The 8,784-nt window shown below is 30.2% G+C and overlaps 1 pseudogene; it reads right to left on the bottom strand.

Annotated features, from left to right (window-relative positions):
• Positions 1-1,151: 1,151 nt before the first annotated feature.
• The window catches only part of LOC113378584, a 9,183-nt pseudogene continuing 1,550 nt past the window's right edge, over positions 1,152-8,784 (bottom strand).

Below are 8,784 nucleotides of genomic sequence, written 5' to 3'. Positions count from 1 at the left end.
TTTACAGTTAATTACGAGAAAACGGCTCGGTAGATTTTCACTTAAAACTAATCAGTACCATTCCTAACTAATATCTTTCGAACAGTTTTTGATTTTTTTAAATCGGTTCGGTAGTTTGAGCTTAAATGTAAACGAAAAGTATAACATTTTTTCAAATAAAGAAACTGTTTGACAGATCGTCTCACAAAACCGACAAACGATAGTCCTCATTGAGATACATCAAATGGCTTTTAAATTTCTGAAATCGGTTCAGGCATTTTTGAGAAAACGTCGATGAAAGGTCTAATTTTGTCAAATGCCAAAAAAACGATACTAATTTTTGCAAACTTTGTGAATTTTTAAAGCTAAACGAGTTGTAGGGCCGTAATATTTTAGTATGATCTAGAAGACTATGGTATCTACAATAAAAAAATAATCATAAAAATCGTCGAAATTTTTTTTTTAAACTTTATTACTAGAAAACGGCCCGGCCGATCTCTACCAAAAACCAATCAGCACGATTCCCAACTAATATCTTTCGAACGGTTTTTGAATTTTCAAAATCGATTCAGAATTGCGGGCTAAAACGTAGACGAAAAATTTTTCACTTTTCTGCAATTTACAAAGAAACGGCTCGGCCGATCGTCACACAAAATTCAAAACGCTAGTCCTCGTCGAAATACATCGAATGGCTTATAAATTTTTGTAAGCGGTCCAGCCGTTTCTGAGAAATCGTTGATTTACGGCAAAAAATCTGTTCACATACACATACACATACACAAACACACACATACTTTTCCCTTAAATTCGGTCTCATTCGATTCAGAATGGCTTGAAACGTCGAGAAAACATAAAATTAGCGAATCGGAATTTTTGATGAAAACAAATTTCTCCTTCGGAAAGTTAAATAAGAAAATGATAAGAATCTATCTGCTTTAGATGGCAAATTTCTGCTAAAATGTACTATTTGGAGGTTAGTTTAGACAGTAGTGTTTCAAAAGCACTAGAGCTAAGTGTCAAATCTACCAGCATAAAACAAAAACAAGAAAAACCAAAACACGACGTATCAAACTAAAACATAGGAGCTCCGAGAGAATACCAAATCGTCAAACTATTTTTATTTGTAACATCATATAGCAATGTTATCCAAGAATAAATAGGCCCATTAATCTATCATCTATCTATTATTACCTTGCCGCACACAAATCGTTCTTCTTAGGCGTGTAAGCACCGGCCAGCGGCGGGTTAGCGGTGAACTCCTGATGAATCTTGGCCATCAGCGCCTCCAGTCTGGGTCCCTGTTCCGAGTTCTGGGCATAGAACTTTCCTTCGGGCGTCACTTCGGTGACCATGACCTTTTCGTAGGACACCTTACGATCGACTTGCTTGTCTTCCTCGTTGACCTTTTCGACTTGCTCCTCGACCTCGGGCTCCTGCTCGACGTAGTTCTTCCAGATGTTCAGTTTGCGGCTCTTGGCGGAGTCTTCGGCCGATTTCAGGGCTCTTATGTGCTCGGGGGAACGCTCGGCGGTGAAGTGGACGGAGGATAGACCTGGGTAAGAAGGAATAGTCGATTAGTTAATAGATTTGTAACTGGTCGAAAGTGGCAAGATAAATGAGCGGTAGATATCGAACTGGCCGTTCCTTTGTAAATAATTTATAGAATTATTTTCTAACGATTTTGATGAAATTTTACGACATAGAGTTCATGGTCTTAACGAATATTCTAAAATATTATTGGTCTAATTATAGGAAAATTATGGGATTACAAATTACATACACCTAAAACTGTTTGTACACGGTAGATTGGTTCCAGAAGAAGTCGTGTAAAAAAAACGTGTAAAAAAAGACATTGATCTTATACAAAAATGGGTGATTTGTTCCTAATCTCTAAAACCTATTAAAATTAGTGAAAAACAAGATTCATGTTTATTTTATTAAATTAAATATATAATGCTTATTTTCACAAGCATAGTAATGATAAAAAAGATATGCACTATAATCTTAAAAGTAATATAAATTAAATCTATGGCAAGTTTAAATTAAATGTATGGCAAGTAAAAATTGTTTGTACGCGCTAAAGGGGAATTCACTTAAATCTGACCAGTAAATTTTATTGTATGCACATTAAGAGAATTCCCCTAAATTAGTGCTATTCACATTTGCTTTGACCAGTAAAAATTGTTTGTACGCGCTAAAGGGGAATTCACTTAAATCTTGAAGCTAGTATTCGCAAACTATCGATACTATCGATGGTTTCAGATTTTTTCCTTCATAAATACTTTTTTATGATATGAACATACTTCGCAAAACTTAAATTTGACAAACAAAATTTAAGTACATAAAATTTCAAATCGTGCTAAATGGAATAAAATTGTGTAAAAAAATTAAAAATATTCAATTTTCAAACCGTGTTATATCAAAACCGTGTACAAAAAGACCGTGTGAAAACAGACTTAGGTGTATTTCATTTGTTTAATAAATTGATTTAAATTTAAAAAATTATCAAAGGTTCTGCCAATATTTTTTGCAATATTTAGAGTTCTGATTATAGTTAACGAGAATAAATAATAACGAGCAAGTTAGTAGAGTTCCTAATCGTTCAATTCAGTTTGGTCGTCAGTAGAGTCCTTTTTACTCTGTGATCTCTGTCAAAAATAAAATAAAAAAGAAACTCTACTGACGAGCAAACAAAAAAAATTGAAAGAGACTACACCGGCAGGAAAATTAAAGAAAATTGCAAAGCCAGGTGCAAAATTTATAAGGAACTCTACTGACGAGCAAACTAAAAAAAGAGAAGAAAATTGCAAAACCAGGTGCAAAATTTATAAGGGACTCTACTGACGAGCAAACTAAAAAAAGAGAAGAAAATTGCAAAACCAGATGCAAAATTTGTAAGGGACTCTACTAACCAGCAAACCGAGTGAGAAATTAAAAAGGAGACTCTACTGACGAGCGAACTAGAAGAGAAGAAAATTGCAAAACCAGATGCAAAATGTATAAGGGACTGACTCTACTGACGAGCAAACCGAGTGCGAAATTAAAAAACAAACTCTACTGATGAGCAAATTCGACAGAGCAAATACTAACTTTTTTATGGAGAAAGAAACTCTACTGATGAGCAAGAGCATACTATTATTTCTTTAAAAAAAAATGGAAAGTACCGATGAGCAAATTCATACAGTTTTAGCAAAAAAGAAACTCTACTGATGAGGAACTTTGAGCATTTATTTTAGGAAAAAAAGAACTCTGACGAGCAAATTTAGACATTTTGAAAAGAATGTATTTTTCTTTTCTTATTCTTCGTTTTTAGAGTGTTTCAGAGTTCTTTTTTGTTTTTAGAGTGATATTTTGTTAGTTACTTTTCAAATTGATTTTCAGTTTGCTTGTCAGTAGAGATCCTTTTGTTCTAAAATTATATTTTTCAGTAGACTCAATAATTATTTTTCTAAGTGTCTGAATTTGTTTCTCAGTAGAGTCCTTTCTTTTCTAAATTATTATTTTAATTGCACCTTTCAATATGTTAATCCCTTTGCTAGTCAGTATAGTTTTTTTCTTGAACGACATAGTATTAATAGTTTAATAAATTCACTCTCAATAGAGTTCATTTTTTCATTGTATATATTGTATATAAATTGCTTGTCAGTTTTTTCTCTAAAATGACATTTTGTATATAAGCTTTTTTCGAAAAGTTTTTTTTTTTGTTAATTCTTGAAAATTGATTTTTATTTTAATCAAGTTGAGTTCTTTCGTTTTCCTAGAAATGTCAGAATTTGTTTAGTTTTCCTAGAAATGCCGGTAGAGTTCTTTTTTTTTTTTAAACAAAATGTTAGAAATTGCTTCTGAGTTGTGTTCCTTTTTGCTAAAAATATTAGTATTTGCTCGTCAGTAGAGTTCCTTTTTACTACAATAAACCTGGGTAAGAGTAAATAGTCGGTTGGTTGATAAATTTGACAAAAATATAATGGTAGGATTAGCTTGTGGATGTATTTTAGTTGAATAAATGGATTTTTGATTTTGATTAAACTTTACATTGTGATAGAGTTGACAATCAAAACCAACCCCCTAAAATATTATAGGCCTATGAGAAGCGTTTTAAATATAGGACTTAATCAAAATTCATCAGAAGTTACCAGTTTGTATATGTAACACTAGAATGACGGAGTGAGTAAATTTGACTCATTTGCACTTTTTATGTGATATACATAATTTCAAGTGACTTTTTAAATATTTTTTGGTTCTTCATGGTACAATGAAAGGTATACAAAAAGTAATTTTAATTTCTCCCTAATCCCTTACCCAAATTGACTCTCAATCAGGCGAAATGGGCATACAACCAACCTCCGTCATTCTAGTGTTAAATATTATTTATTATATTAATATATTATAAAATTAAAGTAATGTGTACATTTTATTGTCATTTTAAGACATAAGGCCCTTTTTTATTTTATCCTCGATAAAATTCAAGTCAATTGTAGACATACTTTCCAAAGAAATATAATATAATAATTATAAGTCTAGGATTATATGTCATCGTTAATATTGTCCATAAGCGAAACTATAATATCAATCAGTTTGTGATAAAATAGCATTTTAAAGGACTTAATCTTGACTTGTCAGTAGAGTTTTCTAATTTTGTGAATGTCTAAAATATATATTATAAATAAAGTAAATAAATAAATATATATATCGAATAAAAGAAAAATTCTACTGACGGACTAATTCACGTATTTAATAAAAAAAAAGCTACTGAAAATCGAATACTAACATTTTTTAGAAAAAAAAAAACTGCTGAAAAGCATATCCAACATTTTTATAGCTGAATATGTATTATACTGAAAAGCAAATTTTGCCATTTTTAGGAAAAGGGAACTCTACCGACAAGTAAATTCTGACTTTTTAAACAAAAAAAGCAAATTGTTCAAAGCATTTTTTTAAAAAAAAAAGAAACTCCATGTCGAGCAAATACTAACATTTCTAGAAAAATAGGAACTCTACTGACTAGCAAATACAAATTTTTTTTTAGTAAGAAGGAACTCTACTCACGAGCAAATACTAACATTTTTTCTAGAAAAAGCAACTTTACTGACGAGCAAATTTTACGATTTTCAGAAAAAAAGAAACTCTACAGACAAGCAAATTTTAAAATTTTTAGCAAAAAAGGAAACTCTGCCGACGAGCAAATTCTGATATTTTTAGAAAAAGGAACTCTACTGACGAGCAAATTCTGGAATTTGAAACAAAAAAATTCTACTGACGAGCATATTGTAATATTTAAAAAAAAGAGCTCTACTGACATAAAAATACTAAAATTTTTAGAAAAAAGAAACTACTGACGAGCAAATACCAATTTTCTTTTAGTAAATTGGAACTCTACTGACGAGCAAATAGTAACATTTAGAAAAAAAGAAACTCAACTGATGAGCAAAAACTAATTCTTTTTTTTTTAAGCAAAACAGGAGATCTACTGATGAGCAAATACCAACATTTTTTTAAAAAAGGAACTCTACTGATGAGCAAATACTAACATTTTTAGAAAAAAAAAGAAACTCAACTGAGAAGCAAATTTAAACATTTAAAAAAAAAAAGAACTCTACTGCTAAGCAAATACTGGCATTTCTTCTGAAAACGAAATAACTCTTCTAGTGAGCAAAATAAAATACAATTTTCAAAAATTAATAAGAGAAAAATATCATAAAATAAAAAGACAACTGACAACCGAACTTTTGAAAAAAGCTTACATACAAAATATCACTTCAGAAAAAATTACAAGCAATTTAAGTGTAATATATTGGTACTAAAAAAAAACTAATTTAATTGTTTTAAGAGATCCAAAACGCTCTGAAAAATATATATATATATATATATATATATATATATTTTTAAAATGTCCGAATTTGCTCATCAGAGATCTTTTTTCTTAGAAAATTACTTATCAGTAGAGTTCCTTTTTTGCTAAAACTGGAAGATTTTGCTCGTCGGTACAGTTCATTTTTTTTGTTAAAAAATTGTTAAATTTTGTCGTCGGTAGAATTCTTGTTTCTAAAAATATCTCAATTAGCTCATTAGTAGAGTTCGTGTTTTTTTTAAAAAAGGTCTCATCAATAGAATTTCTAATTTGTTAAAACTATATAAATTTGCAGAGTTCCTGTGTTTTTGAAAAAAAAAACAAGTCTGATTTTGCTCGCCAGTAGAGTTCTTTTTCTCCTAAACATTTGTGAATTTGCTCGTCAGTAGAGTTCTTTTTTCTAAAAATAAGAATTTGTTCAGTCGAGTTCGTTTTCTAAAAAAAAGTCTGATTTGCTCGTCGGTGTAGAATTCGTTTTTAATGAACATGTCTGGAGTTGCCCGTCAGTAGAGTTCTTTTTTTTTAAATGCCTGAAAATGCTGATCAGTAAAGTTCGTTGTTTCTAAAAAACGTCTGAAATTGCTCATCAGTAGAGTTCATCAGATGATTCTTCTTTGCTAAAACTGTACGAATTTGTTCGTAAGTAGAGTTCCTTTTTTTTGAAAACAAAAAGTCTGATTTTGGCAGCCAGTAAAGTTCGTTAAATGTTTGAATTTGCTCGTCAAAGTTTTTTTTTCTAAAAATATCTCATTTTGCTCATAAATTGAGTTCCTTTTTTTCTAAAACTGTATGAATTTATTCGTTAGTAGAGTTCTTTTTCCAAAAATGTCTGAATCAGTAGTTTCTAATTTGCTAAAACTGTATAAATTTGTTTGCCGGTAGAGTTTTTTTTTTTTTTAAAAAAAAAAGAGAAAGTCTGAAAGTCAGTAGAGTACTTTTCTTTTCAAAAGAATGTCTGATTTGATTATCAGTAAAGTTAGTTTTTTTTCTAAAAAACGTCTGAATTTGCTCGTCAATAGAGTTCTTTTTTCCTAAAAAAAGTCTGAATTTGCTCGTCAGTAGAGTTCTTTTTTTCGAAAAATGTTTGAATTTGCTTGTCAGTAGAGTTCTTTTTTCCGAAAGAAGTCTAAATTTGCAGAGTTCGTTTTCTTTTGATGTATTGGTTTCATAATTAGTAGAGTTCTTAATTTCGTCGTTACGAATCAGAATTTAACAAAGTCAGACATAAGAAACATCCGCTCTAGTTTCATATTGTACATTTAAAAAAAAAAAAAAAAAAAAGAAAAACAGCAAATCGGGTTTCTCTCTGCTTTAGAGATTAATAGTTTTATATTAACTAATAATTACTTTAGTTAATAATAGAATTACGGGCGTGACTCGGTCAATCGTATTACAAAATATTTATTTATACGAAACTACAAAACAAAATCATAGTTATTTTTGTGGTAAACTGTACTGTGTGAGAAAATAGTCGCGAAAGCTGCACCAGCTTGAACAACTTTAAGGGTAAGTTAAGGAGTTAATAGTAGATTTTTTACTATCCAATTATCTTACCTTCTTCAACGAGCATAACACTCAAGTTCTGTCCATCGACCCAAAGCCATCCGATAAAGTTTCCAGCCTTGTCCATGCTGTCGATTTGAACTTGAACCTCACGTTGCATACAACGCTCTTTTGTGAAGGCTAGGGCTTCCTCTCCGTAGGGCTCCGCTTCTTGGGCAGGCGCTCCGTTTATGCCGGGTCGCGCGCCCCTCGGACACGAGATACCAGCTAAAAGGAAAAATGATACATTAGATAAATGAATTAGATAAAACTAATTTTATTACACACACTGAATTTTATAATTTTATAATTTGTTCCATTAGTACACTGAGACAAAGTATATACAAAAATACAAGTCTCAAATCAAAATGGATAGTTTAATGTACCACATTCATGAACGTATTGCAATTTATGTAAAACAATTCAATACTGCCTGTGAGATGTGGAATTAATATAATTCTTATCTTATATATAAAAATGGAGCTCTCGATCAAATGACTCGGTAACACTCGAAAACGGCTAAACCGATTTGACCAGGTTTAGTCTTGAAAAATTCGTGCCAATCCAGAGATGGTCGGAAAGGTGAGATAATATTTCAAAATCGCCTAGAAACTTTACATTTTTCTTTTGAAATTTTTTGTAGAAGCGTAATTTAAATAAAACAATGGACGGTGGCTAATACGTCAAATGTCAAACGTTTTTGACAGATGATGTTCAATTACATTTAATAGGATGTTTTACGTGAATATTATTTATGATTAAATTGTAGTAAGTAGGTTTTGTTTGTAGTTTTATTTATATGCAAAAACGTTAGTAAACATTTTGAAGTAAACAAATTGACGGCTTAAAATATATTTTAAAAATATAAAGGTTGTAATACAGTTATGAAATTATAGTATCTTATTTCTTAATATGTGTACTGAATTATAAAAATATAAAATCAAAGATGTTTCTAACAGAAGAAACTAAAAAAATTGCAATACACACTTGCATACTCTATTTTTATTAGTTGCGAAACGACGGTTGGATATGATATGAGAAGTACTTTTGAAAAATGTTTTAAAAATATACAATATTATACTAGAGCTGCAAAATTTTAGTATTTTATTACCTAATATATGTACTCAATTATAAAAATATAAAATCACACATGTTTCTAATAAAAAAAAGCTATAAATATGCAATTTTGTAAACAAATGCACTCTTGCATATCTAGTTTCCAATGGTTGCAAGTCCACGGTTTGATGAGCATTTTGAAAAATATTCAGAAATATAAAACGCCTATACTAAAGTTACAAAATTTTAGTATATTATTTCTTAATATGTGTACTAATTTATAAAAATATAAAATCACACATTTCTTACAAAAATAGCTATAAATTTGCAATTCAGTAAAATCATGTAATAGGGCCGGA

The sequence above is a fragment of the Ctenocephalides felis genome, unplaced genomic scaffold (assembly GCF_003426905.1).
Source record: "Ctenocephalides felis isolate EL2017-DRISC unplaced genomic scaffold, ASM342690v1 CF-g0.4_SCAFFOLD_01886, whole genome shotgun sequence".
NCBI lineage: Eukaryota > Metazoa > Arthropoda > Insecta > Siphonaptera > Pulicidae > Ctenocephalides > Ctenocephalides felis.
Note: the sequence above shows the minus strand (reverse complement) of the source record. Positions and strands in the feature narration are given on the sequence as shown.